General features: G+C 39.8%; 1 long non-coding RNA gene across 1 annotated transcript; it reads right to left on the reverse strand.

The window, feature by feature from the left end:
• Positions 1-1116: 1116 nt before the first annotated feature.
• LOC143414607 (uncharacterized) lies at positions 1117-5423 on the reverse strand. The gene is made up of 4 exons (XR_013095253.1): positions 5256-5423; positions 4176-4261; positions 3944-4007; positions 1117-2793 (listed from the first exon to the last, which is right to left on the reverse strand). It is a non-coding gene; the product is annotated as an uncharacterized LOC143414607 (long non-coding RNA).
• Between the last annotated feature and the right edge of the window lie 9933 nt (positions 5424-15356).

Here is a 15356-nt window from a genome sequence, read left to right on the forward strand (position 1 = left end):
AAAACACGCCAAACTGAGGAGCCAAAACATCATCTTTAGGGCTTTCTCGTGTGCACGCTAAAATTGAACTGACACGTGCATGCCACTATGTGGCAAAACTCTTAAAGTGGCTTAAAATATTCATTGAAATTGGGCATCTAAATTTAATTTTAAAACCAGGTGGTTAAAAAGAACCCCTCTTCTTCTCCCAACTTCCTTCCCTCATCACCAACTGGCCGAGGCAGATGGCCACCCCATCCCAGAGCCTGGGTCTGCCGGAGGTTTCTCTCTTTTCAAAGAGAGTTTTTCCTTCCCACTGTCGCCAAAGTGCTTGCTCTAGGGGGTTGGACTTTTTGTGCAATATTGTAGGGTCTTGACCTTACAATATAAAGCACCATGAGGGAAGTGTTGTTGGAGTTTGGTGCTGTTTCTTAGCTCAAAATGTCCAATTACAACAGGACATTTTGAGTTCAGAAACAGCACCAAACCACAAAATAAAATTAAAATAAAAAATAAAAAAAACTTTGAATTTGTGCTTTGTTCTATTTGCTGTAAATTTGCTAAGAATGTCCTATCAGATTAGAATTGTGTGTCTCAATATCATGTATCGTAGCATCACCCTGTAGTTAAATTTGAAGTGGATGTCACAGTAATGTCTTTCTGTATGTGTGAAAAACACGGGAGATACTCAAAGTATAACCGGTGTTTGAGGTTAGCTGGTTGCATTTGTTTAGATATTCTACTCTCCGTGTTCCAGATCCCCAGAATTGATATTTTCACCAAATGGTCTTTTCTGCCTGCCAGTGTGTCATGCAGTTTTCAAGATTAAAGACTTTGGATAAGAAGAAAAATAAATCCCCACTCCTGGAAATGCATCTAGCCTTCATAACAATATTATTTACAGACAATTAATTATTTTAATTTTGAATAGAAAGCCTTCAACCTGGTTTTATTTAGATTTGTTTAGATTGTGTTCCCCCTCAGACTGACACATCTGAATTAAAACTGATAAACAGGATTTAAAAGGACACTGAGCAGCAGATCAGTCCGTGTAGAAACAGGACATAAGGTTAAGGAACAGGGGGGATCATTTGATTGTGATCATTTTTTGATCTGACTCAGTGATGCTGGCTTCTCTCCTGGACACATCTTCTCTTTGCATGCAATTCACTGATGTAGAATAGGTGTAACACGGTGAAGGACCAGGGCGCCTGACTGTAGCATGATAAATAATAAGCTAATCAGAATTGCTTCGCCTACGGAGGCCGAATGTTTGAATAAAACACAGGAAACACAAATAGAGCCCAAAAATAAATATATTATTTATGTTAAGTTGATGCTGAGTTTATAGACAGATATACAAAAAATAAATATGCAAATATATCACAACAAAAACAATAGTAATAATACAAAACAGCTCATTCCTCATTTCCCCTTTAATTTAATGACTGATATGTTGAAATGGTTTGACACACAGTGAAATGATTTAATGCACAGCAGAAAGTGCATATTCAAATTCATCTCCACATTAAGATGAGTGTAGCCTGGAAAATGGTTAGCCACACAGGACACAAACACTGGGGTTCTTAATGTGCAGTTTTTATTGTCAATAACCAAAAATGTCCTTTGACCTTTACTTTTGTCAAACAGCAGCCATGTGGACTTGTACTGAACACTGACAACATGAGAGGTAACGTGGCAAAGTAACAGAATAAACGATTTTTAAAAAAAGATGTGCCGGCACAATATGAGGAAGAAAGGAAATGAAATAAAATACAAAACACAAAAATACGGCAGTGGCCTCTGTCTGTGCAGAACAAAATACAAAGAGCTAAATCACACAAGGCTCCTTTAAAAAAAAAAAAAGTGGAAGTGTTAAATACATTTTCTATAAACACTGATATTCCACAGCAATCTCAGCTCACTTGGAATACTGCAGCACACAGCTCACAACTTATCCCTTGCATGCAGAAAATAGCCGCTCATACACATACAGGTCCTTTGCATCATCCATTTCAGAAACACATCATCTTGTTAAAATACTGATGTTTTACCACTGCACTACAATTATACCAATATCTTTCAACGAGTTATGTGCATATTTAACAATTCCTTACCAACAATTTAACTTCTTCACAACAATCCGATCCACATCCACAAATAAAAGTAAACAGGAAGTCCCAAGATGCATTTCTTGGTAAGTTTTTTTGGGGAAACTGCAGGTAAAGCCTTAAGCACTGCTCCCCCCGTGACCACAATATGTAACTACACAAACCAATAAAATTAACAGGTTCAAGTGCACATAACATGCAGATAACATGCAGATAACAAAAGAAATAGCACAAGAAATAACATAAAATTACTCAATAACATTGTTGTCTTAACATACATGGAAATAAAGAAACAACATTTTAAGACCCTGTTTTGAACCTTATATGGATATTTGGTTAACTGAAGGTTAACTGGCATGTTTTCTGCAGAATACAGTTAAGTAAATAGAAATACTTGAGTAAAGTAGAATCTAAGCTGGCGCGCTTCTGCTGTTGGTTTGTTTTCTATCAGTGCAACACTGCCACCTTGTGTTTAAACTGTGGGGGGACAAGGGAAAAGTGAAATTTGGATCTTCTCCAGCTTTGATGGCACCATGCCTTTGCTTCACTTCAGTCTATCCACAGTCAGGTTAATTTCTCACCAAGATCTTGCACTGATGAAGCACATCCCAAAGATTCTCAAAGGGGTCAAAATATGGACTTGATGATCCAAGTGTGAAAATGATGCCTCCTGCTCCCCAAACCACTCTTTCATGGTTTGATCCTGGTTAATCATTTTGGAACACACACACACACACACACACACACACACAACAGAAAACCATAAGAAGTCCTGTTTGCAGTTTGCCACAAGCCATGTGGGGGACACAGCAAACATGTGGAAGAAGGTGCTCTGGTCAGATGAGACCAAAATGCAAAACGCTATGTGTGGCGGAAAACTAACACTGCACATCACTCTGAACACACCATCCCCACTGTCAAATATGGGGGTGGCAGCATCATGCTCTGGGGGTGCTTCTCTTCAGCAGGGACAGGGAAGCTGGTCAGAGTTGATGGGAAGATGGATGAAGCCAAATACAGGGCAATCTTGGAAGAAAACCTCTTAGAGTCTGCAAAAGACCTGAGACTGGGGCAGAGGTTAACCTTCCAGCAGGACAACGACCCTAAACATAAAGCCAGGGCAACAATGGAATGGTTTAAAACAAAACATCCATGTGTTAGAATAGCCCAGTCAAAGTCCAGATCTAAATCCAGTCGAGAATCTGTGGCAAGATCTGAAAACTGCTGTTCACAAACGCTGTCCATCCAATCTGACTGAGCTGGAGCTGTTTTGCAAAGAAGAATGGGCAAAGATTTCAGTCTCTAGATGTGCAAAGCTGCTAGAGACATACCTGGTCAAACTTAAGCTCTCCTCTGTCTGCAGCAAACTTGCAGGCAGCAGCTTCTCCCCCCTCGCTCACATGCGTAAGTGCTCAGTCGCCTAGTGCCCAAGCTCGGATCATACCAAAATTAGGGGGAATTTACGACTGTGCGCTATGTGCTTCGAATATTGTATAGTTTTTGTTTTATACAGTTGTCAGTCAGGCATCTAACTATGAGACAAATTACACTCCAAAAAACCCCGGGCTTCTGAAACAACAGCCCGGGCTTAAGCCCAGTAATGTCCCACTTGTCAGTCTGGACAGCCCTGACCACCAACCGAAACATATTCATGTCATGAAAGCATATTTTTTAAAAATGGCTAAGCAAACACAGCCAATAACCTTCATTCTGATGATCTGCAGAATGATTTGGGCACAAAACAAATTTCACTGTTCAAAAACTTGCAAACTATATACTGTGTGGACAGTGTGGACTGATCATATCCCACAAACTAAGTCTGTGCAGACTAAACTGTCTTTGTATTCACTTACACAACATGTCTCTCAGGATTAACTGGAGTCATCAGCAACAGCATAGAGCAATCAGGTCTCAAGTCTAATAACAGAAGACAGGAAAAGATCAATAAAGAAACAACTTCCCCAAACCAAAGCACAAATGAAACAATAAGTAAAACAGGTTGATCTAAAGTATAATTAAAGCTCAGCCTGATTAATATAAATGTCACTGACAATTATTAATATATTGGAAAACCAAAATAGTTACCACTCAGTTAAAGACTTTCTGTCCAACTGCTTCTTCTTACAGACTTGTAAGGGTTTGATGTAACCTGGGGAGTGCTGGTCCCGAGCCTCAAAGACCGTAAGAAGCAAGCAGAGGGAGAAAAAACAGAAAATTATTTAGAAACTGATTTGATCCTTAATGGCTGTGCAGCAGTTATAACTTACAACACAGAAGGTCAATGTAGTAGACCTCATACAACCAAATTAGACTAGCACATATAGTACTAAAATCCTCTATTACTGTGTCTGAATTTGTGGCATTAACACTGTTAGTTTAGGCCTAAAGAGATGTGTTTAAAGAAAAGACCACCTAACTTAAATGTAATCATTGCACGCTTGTTAAAAGCTAACTTTCAATATATAAAGTCTCTAATAAGCACAATTACCAGATAAAACATATGGCAGTGTTTATATCTGACACAGGCAACCCCAACATGTTCTGATGATTCAACAGTGGGATTTAGCTTCATTATTTAGAATATAGAAGAAGCTATAAAGCCAACATAGACTTTAACCATTTAGCAAGCCACGAATCTGGTTTATGGCTTTGGACTTTCACAACAAAAAATGAATCTAAACACATGTTTTAACAAAACAAATACTGTTGTTGTTCTTCTTCTTATTGTTTAAAATGTAATTACACAGATATGTTTGTTAAATGTAAAAGCAGTTTGCTTATGGCTAAAGGCTAGATTTGACATTAATAGATGCCACAGATGTTCAAAAGCTGCCTCAAAGCATTCAAATAAATACAGGGGTTAAGAATAAACGGTTCATATGTTAGAAAGTTTTATATGGACTAAAAACAAGCCCCCAACCTTAACGGCTGCACCTTTCGAAAAGGTTTCTTCTGGGCTCTTATATAATAGCTGCTCACTTTTCTATTTCAATTAATCAAAATAAAGTTTCACTTTTTAAAACTGTGGGGTTAATTTGAAGTAACAGGAGCCGAGAGGCAGCAGCAACGTTAGGCTAACACTAGCTAGCTAGCAAGATCATAAATCTGGTGCTAAACTGAGAGAAGGCACAAAAGCAGTTTGAATAACAGTAAACATTTACTCACCAAATCAGTATATAACGTAAGGAATCACAGCAATGACAAGCGGCTCGATAAAACCATTCTCCACAACGACTTTCCATGAAGTTCGTCTTGAATCGCTAACGAAGAAGAATAAAACCAGCCAAGTGCAGATGAAGTGGGCGAAGATGAAGCAGGGCAGCACGGAGGCGAAAGGAGCGAGGGCAGTGAGACGAGATGAGAAACAGTGTGACGGCCTTTAAGTTCTGGAAAAATATAAACAAAAATCAATAGAAAGCCTTCAACCTGGTTTTATTTAGATTTGTTTAGATTGTGTTCCCCCTCAGACTGACACATCTGAATTAAAACTGATAAACAGGATTTAAAAGGACACTGAGCAGCAGATCAGTCCGTGTAGAAACAGGACATAAGGTTAAGGAACAGGGGGGATCATTTGATTGTGGTCATTTTTTGATCTGACTCAGTGATGCTGGCTTCTCTCCTGGACACATCTTCCCTTTGCATGCAATTCACTGATGTAGAATAGGTGTAACACGGTGAAGGACCAGGGCGCCTGACTGTAGCATGATAAATAATAAGCTAATCAGAATTGCTTCGCCTACGGAGGCCGAATGTTTGAATAAAACACAGGAAACAGAAATAGAGCCCAAAAATAAATATATTATTTATGTTAAGTTGATGCTGAGTTTATAGACAGATATACAAAAAATAAATATGCATATATCACAACAAAAACAATAGTAATAATACAAAACAGCTCATTCCTCATTTCCCCTTTAATTTAATGACTGATATGTTGAAATGGTTTGACACACAGTGAAATGATTTAATGCACAGCAGGAAGTGCATATTCAAATTCATCTCCACATTAAGATGAGTGTAGCCTGGAAAATGGTTAGCCACACAGGACACAAACACTGGGGTTCTTAATGTGCAGTTTTTATTGTCAATAAACAAAAATGTCCTTTGACCTTTACTTTTGTCAAACAGCAGCCATGTGGACTTGTACTGACAACATGAGAGGTAACGTGGCCAAGTAACAGAATAAACGATTTTTAAAAAAGTTGTGCCGGCACAATATGAGGAAGAAAGGAAATGAAATAAAATACAAAAAAACACAAAAATACGGCAGTGGCCTCCGTCTGTGCAGAACAAAATACAAAGAGCTAAATCACACAAGGCTCCTTTAAAAAAAAAAAAAGTGGAAGTGTTACATACATTTTCTATAAACACTGATATTCCACAGCAATCTCAGCTCACTTGGAATACTGCAGCACACAGCTCACAACTTATCCCTTGCATGCAGAAAATAGCCGCTCATACACATACAGGTCCTTTGCATCATCCATTTCAGAAACACATCATCTTGTTAAAATACTGATGTTTTACCACTGCACTACAATTATACCAATATCTTTCAACGAGTTATGTGCATATTTAACAATTCCTTACCAACAATTTAACTTCTTCACAACAATCCGATCCACATCCACAAATAAAAGTAAACAGGAAGTCCCAAGATGCATTTCTTGGTAAGTTTTTTTGGGGAAACTGCAGGTAAAGCCTTAAGCACTGCTCCCCCCGCGACCACAATATGTAACTACACAAACCAATAAAATTAACAGGTTCAAGTGCACATAACATGCAGATAACATGCAGATAACAAAAGAAATAGCACAAGAAATAACATAAAATTACTCAATAACATTGTTGTCTTAACATACATGGAAACAAAGAAACAACATTTTAAGACCCTGTTTTGAACCTTATATGGATATTTGGTTAACTGAAGGTTAACTGGCATGTTTTCTGCTACTGCAAACATACGAAATCCCATCTCATCTTTGGGTTGCTGCTCTGCGCTGGTCCTTTTCAGCTCATCTTTGTCAGGATTTGGATGGAAGACTTTATAATAAATAACTTTAAGTATTAGACCGAGGACGTAAACTGCAATAACACAGGCAGCTGTGATTAAAGCGTGCATGGGCTGTATCACAAAATCAGCAAGATGTTTGCTCATCTTCCAGCACCACACAGCACAGAGGATGCAAATATCAGTCATTATCAGTCAATAACCAGCATTTTTCCGTCTACAGAAAATGAAAATGGACTTTCTTTTGGTACTGTCACGAATACCTCGTACATTAAGGGATAGTATTTTTAAGGAACTGAAATGTAAGTCTGCCATAGGGGAAGAAGGGAACAAATAAAGTGAACTGGATGTCTGTTATTAAATTAACTGAAACTTGTAACGTGCTAAGGTATAAACACCTAAAGAAGATGCTCTCAGAAGGGAACAATAAGTTTTCAGTACCTCAGTAAAATTTATCAGACTGTTTTTTCTTTTTTCAATGAAGTGACCAAAATGCAAATTAATCGAGCCATGACGTCAGAAACTCTGATAGCCTGTTCTTTGTGGGCGTTCCCCATTTTCAATCAGCCAATAGGGAACGTTGTTGTGGGCGGGGCCTGTTTCAAAGATGAAAGGCAAGAGAATCAGGCTTGTGACATCACAGTCAACCCAACTCTATAAATAGCAGGTGAGACCCACACAGGACAAGCACGTTTCTTACAGTCACGAGCGATTCACTGGATGAACTTTTGTTCTGCTGCCCTCAGTCATATCTGAATATCTGTTTCATTGTAACACCATAGCGTTGTTTCAAATGTCAAAAATGAGCAACCAAAAAGCAAAACCACAATTTGTGTGCACTTTGCCAAAGAGTACACTGGACAGCCTTATTCAGGTGAGGAAAGCCTTCCAAAACACTCTCTCTGAAAATAACATTTTAAAAGAGGATACAAAGACAGCCAGACAGCAAATCAAACAGCTGATGGCCCAAATTTCCCTGATGCGTGCCGAGCTGGACCAGTATGAGATCCAAGCTGGAGAACTCACTGATGAATCAGTGTCACGCAAAGTGGAAATGAGCAGCGCCACCAAAGAAAAAGGGGATCAGACTTGTTCAGGTCAGACCAACAACTTTGACCTTGACATGAACCGTCTGAAACAGCAGCTTCAGCAGAGGGACAGCGAAATCCTGACCCTGAAACAGGAGAAGGACAGTCTGTCTCCCGAACCTGCACAGCTTCAGACACACGAGAATCCCAAAGTTGTGTGCACGCTGCCAAAGAGTATAGTGGACGACCTTGTTCGGGTTAGGAAAGCCTTCCTAAAAGCTCTGTCCGAAAATAAACGTTTAAAAGAGGATTCAAAGACAGCCAGACAGCAAATCAAACAGCTGATGGCCCAAATTTCCCTGATGGGTACCAAGCTGGAACAATTTAAGATCCAAGCTGGAGAAGAAAAGGAGGAACAGACCATCGCCTTTGACCTTGAAATGAACTGTGTGAAAGAGCAGCTTGGGCAGAGTGACAGCAAAATCCTGATCCTGAAACAGGAGAAGGAAAGTCTGTCTGCTGAGCTCGCACAGCTTCAGCAACACCAGGCCTCTCTGGCAGACACTCTGTGGAATGAGAAAAAACACAGAGAGAATCTGGAGCAGGAGAAGAAAGTTCTGGAGGAAGAAAGTAAAGTCCTGGAAGAGCAGAAAGTGGTGAAGGACACAAAAGAAATTCAGAAAATTCTGGACGAGCAGACCCAAGAATTAGTGGAGGCAAAGACTGAGACAGTAGAGACGGCAACCCCAGAGTCGCCCTCATCAGAAACCCTCCAGGTGTATCACAGTGCAGATGAGACCAACCAAATACTGGAGACAAAGGCTGAAACACCAACACTGGAGAAAACACTGAAAATGGAGGATAAGTTGCGCGTCAACAGACTGATCCAGTCGGTGGTTTTTCAGGCCATAGAAAAAGTCTCCTCTAAATACAAGCTCTTCACAGAGCGCCTCACTCCCGACTGCATCAGCGATCGCCTGATTGAGAAAATCTGGCCTGATGTTGAGAAGAAACATTTGGATCTGTCCCCAAAACGGCTGAAAAATCTAGACAAGGCCATTCTCAAGAATCTTTCCAAAGCACATAACTGCAAGGAAAAATATTTGATTTTTAATCTGAGGGAACAGCTTGATAATATTACTGTCCCAGCCTTCACCGAAAAGCTGTTGTCATTACCAAGAAGAGTCCTCAGTGTCTCTAAACACAGAGAAGAGTACAAGGAAGTGGTGAAAAACGTCACTAAAGATCTGGTAATGCACGCTATGAGCCAAGAAAATGAGACGACAACATGGCGTCCAGGAACATCAGATTTTATTATACAGAAGCTTTCCCATAAGATCTGGAACAAAATTCTGTCCAAAAACTACAAAATGTCCTTGGAGAACATTGAACAACTCGCCCTGACGGTGTACAACGAACTCCATGACAGGTGGGATTCTCCAGCACTCTTATTGAAGTCAAGCAACCCAGTGGTTGACGAAGCAATCGTCAAAAGCTTCAAAAAACACGCCAAACTGAGGAGCCAAAACATCATCTTTAGGGCTTTCTCGTGTGCACGCTAAAATTGAACTGACACGTGCATGCCACTATGTGGCAAAACTCTTAAAGTGGCTTAAAATATTCATTGAAATTGGGCATCTAAATTTAATTTTAAGACCAGGTGGTTAAAAAGAACCCCTCTTCTTCTCCCAACTTCCTTCCCTCATCACCAACTGGCCGAGGCAGATGGCCACCCCATCCCAGAGCCTGGGTCTGCCGGAGGTTTCTCTCTTTTCAAAGAGAGTTTTTCCTTCCCACTGTCGCCAAAGTGCTTGCTCTAGGGGGTTGGACTTTTTGTGCAATATTGTAGGGTCTTGACCTTACAATATAAAGCACCATGAGGGAAGTGTTGTTGGAGTTTGGTGCTGTTTCTTAGCTCAAAATGTCCAATTACAACAGGACATTTTGAGTTCAGAAACAGCACCAAACCACAAAATAAAATAAAATAAAAATAAAAAATAAAAAAAAACTTTGAATTTGTGCTTTGTTCTATTTGCTGTAAATTTGCTAAGAATGTCATATCAGATTAGAATTGTTTGTCTCAATATCATGTATCGTAGCATCACCCTGTAGTTCAATTTGAAGTGGATGTCACAGTAATGTCTTTCTGTATGTGTGAAAAACACGGGAGATACTCAAAGTATAACCGGTGTTTGAGGTTAGCTGGTTACATTTGTTTAGATATTCTACTCTCCGTGTTCCAGATCCCCAGAATTGATATTTTCACCAAATGGTCTTTTCTGCCTGCCAGTGTGTCATGCAGTTTTCAAGATTAAAGACTTTGGATAAGAAGAAAAATAAATCCCCACTCCTGGAAATGCATCTAGCCTTCATAACAATATTATTTACAGACAATTAATTATTTTAATTTTGAATAGAAAGCCTTCAACCTGGTTTTATTTAGATTTGTTTAGATTGTGTTCCCCCTCAGACTGACACATCTGAATTAAAACTGATAAACAGGATTTAAAAGGACACTGAGCAACAGATCAGTCCATGTAGAAACAGGACATAAGGTTAAGGAACAGGGGGGATCATTTGATTGTGGTCATTTTTTGATCTGACTCAGTGATGCTGGCTTCTCTCCTGGACACATCTTCTCTTTGCATGCAATTCACTGATGTAGAATAGGTGTAACACGGTGAAGGACCAGGGCGCCTGACTGTAGCATGATAAATAATAAGCTAATCAGAATTGCTTCGCCTACGGAGGCCGAATGTTTGAATAAAACACAGGAAACACAAATAGAGCCCAAAAATAAATATATTATTTATGTTAAGTTGATGCTGAGTTTATAGACAGATATACAAAAAATAAATATGCAAATATATCACAACAAAAACAATAGTAATAATACAAAACAGCTCATTCCTCATTTCCCCTTTAATTTAATGACTGATATGTTGAAATGGTTTGACACACAGTGAAATGATTTAATGCTCAGCAGGAAGTGCATATTCAAATTCATCTCCACATTAAGATGAGTGTAGCCTGGAAAATGGTTAGCCACACAGGACACAAACACTGGGGTTCTTAATGTGCAGTTTTTATTGTCAATAACCAAAAATGTCCTTTGACCTTTACTTTTGTCAAACAGCAACCATGTGGACTTGTACTGAACACTGACAACATGAGAGGTAACGTGGCAAAGTAACAGAATAAACGATTTTTAAAAAAAGATGTGCCGGCACAATATGAGGAAGAAAGGAAATGAAATAAAATACAAAAAAACACAAAAATACGGCCGTCAATGAAGTGACCAAAATGCAAATTAATCGAGCCATGACGTCAGAAGCTCTGTTCTTTGTGGGCGTTACCCATTTCAATCAGCCAATAGGGAACGTTGTTGTGGGCGGGGCCTGTTTCAAAGATGAAAGGCAAGAGAATCAGGCTTGTGACATCACAGTCAACCCAACTCTATAAATAGCAGGTGAGACCCACACAGGACAAGCACGTTTCTTACAGTCACGAGCGATTCACTGGATGAACTTTTGTTCTGCTGCCCTCAGTCATATCTGAATATCTGTTTCATTGTAACACCGTAGCGTTGTTTCAAATGTCAAAAATGAGCAACCAAAAAGCAAACCCACAATTTGTGTGCACTTTGCCAAAGAGTACACTGGACAACCTTATTCAGGTGAGGAAAGCCTTCCAAAACACTCTCTCTGAAAATAACATTTTAAAAGAGGATACAAAGACAGCCAGACAGCAAATCAAACAGCTGATGGCCCAAATTTCCCTGATGCGTGCCGAGCTGGACCAGTATGAGATCCAAGCTGGAGAACTCACTGATGAATCAGTGTCACGCAAAGTGGAAATGAGCAGCGCCACCAAAGAAAAAGGGGATCAGACTTGTTCAGGTCAGACCAACAACTTTGACCTTGACATGAACCGTCTGAAACAGCAGCTTCAGCAGAGGGACAGCGAAATCCTGACCCTGAAACAGGAGAAGGACAGTCTGTCTCCCAAACCTGCACAGCTTCAGACACACGAGAATCCCAAAGTTGTGTGCACGCTGCCAAAGAGTATAGTGGACGACCTTGTTCGGGTTAGGAAAGCCTTCCTAAAAGCTCTGTCCGAAAATAAACGTTTAAAAGAGGATTCAAAGACAGCCAGACAGCAAATCAAACAGCTGATGGCCCAAATTTCCCTGATGGGTACCAAGCTGGAACAATTTAAGATCCAAGCTGGAGAAGAAAAGGAGGAACAGACCATCGCCTTTGACCTTGAAATGAACTGTGTGAAAGAGCAGCTTGGGCAGAGTGACAGCAAAATCCTGATCCTGAAACAGGAGAAGGAAAGTCTGTCTGCTGAGCTCGCACAGCTTCAGCAACACCAGGCCTCTCTGGCAGACACTCTGTGGAATGAGAAAAAACACAGAGAGAATCTGGAGCAGGAGAAGAAAGTTCTGGAGGAAGAAAGTAAAGTCCTGGAAGAGCAGAAAGTGGTGAAGGACACAAAAGAAATTCAGAAAATTCTGGACGAGCAGACCCAAGAATTAGTGGAGGCAAAGACTGAGACAGTAGAGACGGCAACCCCAGAGTCGCCCTCATCAGAAACCCTCCAGGTGTATCACAGTGCAGATGAGACCAAACAAATACTGGAGACAAAGGCTGAAACACCAACACTGGAGAAAACACTGAAAATGGAGGATAAGTTGCGCGTCAACAGACTGATCCAGTCGGTGGTTTTTCAGGCCATAGAAAAAGTCTCCTCTAAATACAAGCTCTTCACAGAGCGCCTCACTCCCGACTGCATCAGCGATCGCCTGATTGAGAAAATCTGGCCTGATGTTGAGAAGAAACATTTGGATCTGTCCCCAAAACGGCTGAAAAATCTAGACAAGGCCATTCTCAAGAATCTTTCCAAAGCACATAACTGCAAGGAAAAATATTTGATTTTTAATCTGAGGGAACAGCTTGATAATATTACTGTCCCAGCCTTCACCGAAAAGCTGTTGTCATTACCAAGAAGAGTCCTCAGTGTCTCTAAACACAGAGAAGAGTACAAGGAAGTGGTGAAAAACGTCACTAAAGATCTGGTAATGCACGCTATGAGCCAAGAAAATGAGACGACAACATGGCGTCCAGGAACATCAGATTTTATTATACAGAAGCTTTCCCATAAGATCTGGAACAAAATTCTGTCCAAAAACTACAAAATGTCCTTGGAGAACATTGAACAACTCGCCCTGACGGTGTACAACGAACTCCATGACAGGTGGGATTCTCCAGCACTCTTATTGAAGTCAAGCAACCCAGTGGTTGACGAAGCAATCGTCAAAAGCTTCAAAAAACACGCCAAACTGAGGAGCCAAAACATCATCTTTAGGGCTTTCTCGTGTGCACGCTAAAATTGAACTGACACGTGCATGCCACTATGTGGCAAAACTCTTAAAGTGGCTTAAAATATTCATTGAAATTGGGCATCTAAATTTAATTTTAAGACCAGGTGGTTAAAAAGAACCCCTCTTCTTCTCCCAACTTCCTTCCCTCATCACCAACTGGCCGAGGCAGATGGCCACCCCATCCCAGAGCCTGGGTCTGCCGGAGGTTTCTCTCTTTTCAAAGAGAGTTTTTCCTTCCCACTGTCGCCAAAGTGCTTGCTCTAGGGGGTTGGACTTTTTGTGCAATATTGTAGGGTCTTGACCTTACAATATAAAGCACCATGAGGGAAGTGTTGTTGGAGTTTGGTGCTGTTTCTTAGCTCAAAATGTCCAATTACAACAGGACATTTTGAGTTCAGAAACAGCACCAAACCACAAAATAAAATAAAATAAAAATAAAAAATAAAAAAAAACTTTGAATTTGTGCTTTGTTCTATTTGCTGTAAATTTGCTAAGAATGTCATATCAGATTAGAATTGTTTGTCTCAATATCATGTATCGTAGCATCACCCTGTAGTTCAATTTGAAGTGGATGTCACAGTAATGTCTTTCTGTATGTGTGAAAAACACGGGAGATACTCAAAGTATAACCGGTGTTTGAGGTTAGCTGGTTACATTTGTTTAGATATTCTACTCTCCGTGTTCCAGATCCCCAGAATTGATATTTTCACCAAATGGTCTTTTCTGCCTGCCAGTGTGTCATGCAGTTTTCAAGATTAAAGACTTTGGATAAGAAGAAAAATAAATCCCCACTCCTGGAAATGCATCTAGCCTTCATAACAATATTATTTACAGACAATTAATTATTTTAATTTTGAATAGAAAGCCTTCAACCTGGTTTTATTTAGATTTGTTTAGATTGTGTTCCCCCTCAGACTGACACATCTGAATTAAAACTGATAAACAGGATTTAAAAGGACACTGAGCAACAGATCAGTCCATGTAGAAACAGGACATAAGGTTAAGGAACAGGGGGGATCATTTGATTGTGATCATTTTTTGATCTGACTCAGTGATGCTGGCTTCTCTCCTGGACACATCTTCTCTTTGCATGCAATTCACTGATGTAGAATAGGTGTAACACGGTGAAGGACCAGGGCGCCTGACTGTAGCATGATAAATAATAAGCTAATCAGAATTGCTTCGCCTACGGAGGCCGAATGTTTGAATAAAACACAGGAAACACAAATAGAGCCCAAAAATAAATATATTATTTATGTTAAGTTGATGCTGAGTTTATAGACAGATATACAAAAAATAAATATGCAAATATATCACAACAAAAACAATAGTAATAATACAAAACAGCTCATTCCTCATTTCCCCTTTAATTTAATGACTGATATGTTGAAATGGTTTGACACACAGTGAAATGATTTAATGCTCAGCAGGAAGTGCATATTCAAATTCATCTCCACATTAAGATGAGTGTAGCCTGGAAAATGGTTAGCCACACAGGACACAAATACTGGGGTTCTTAACGTGCAGTTTTTATTGTCAATAACCAAAAATGTCCTTTGACCTTTACTTTTGTCAAACAGCAACCATGTGGACTTGTACTGAACACTGACAACATGAGAGGTAACGTGGCCAAGTAACAGAATAAACGATTTTTAAAAAAAGATGTGCCGGCACAATATGAGGAAGAAAGGAAATGAAATAAAATACAAAAAAACACAAAAATACGGCCGTCAATGAAGTGACCAAAATGCAAATTAATCGAGCCATGACGTCAGAAGCTCTGTTCTTTGTGGGCGTTACCCATTTCAATCAGCCAATAGGGAACGTTGTTGTGGGCG

This window comes from Maylandia zebra, linkage group LG22, assembly GCF_041146795.1.
Source record: "Maylandia zebra isolate NMK-2024a linkage group LG22, Mzebra_GT3a, whole genome shotgun sequence".
NCBI lineage: Eukaryota > Metazoa > Chordata > Actinopteri > Cichliformes > Cichlidae > Maylandia > Maylandia zebra.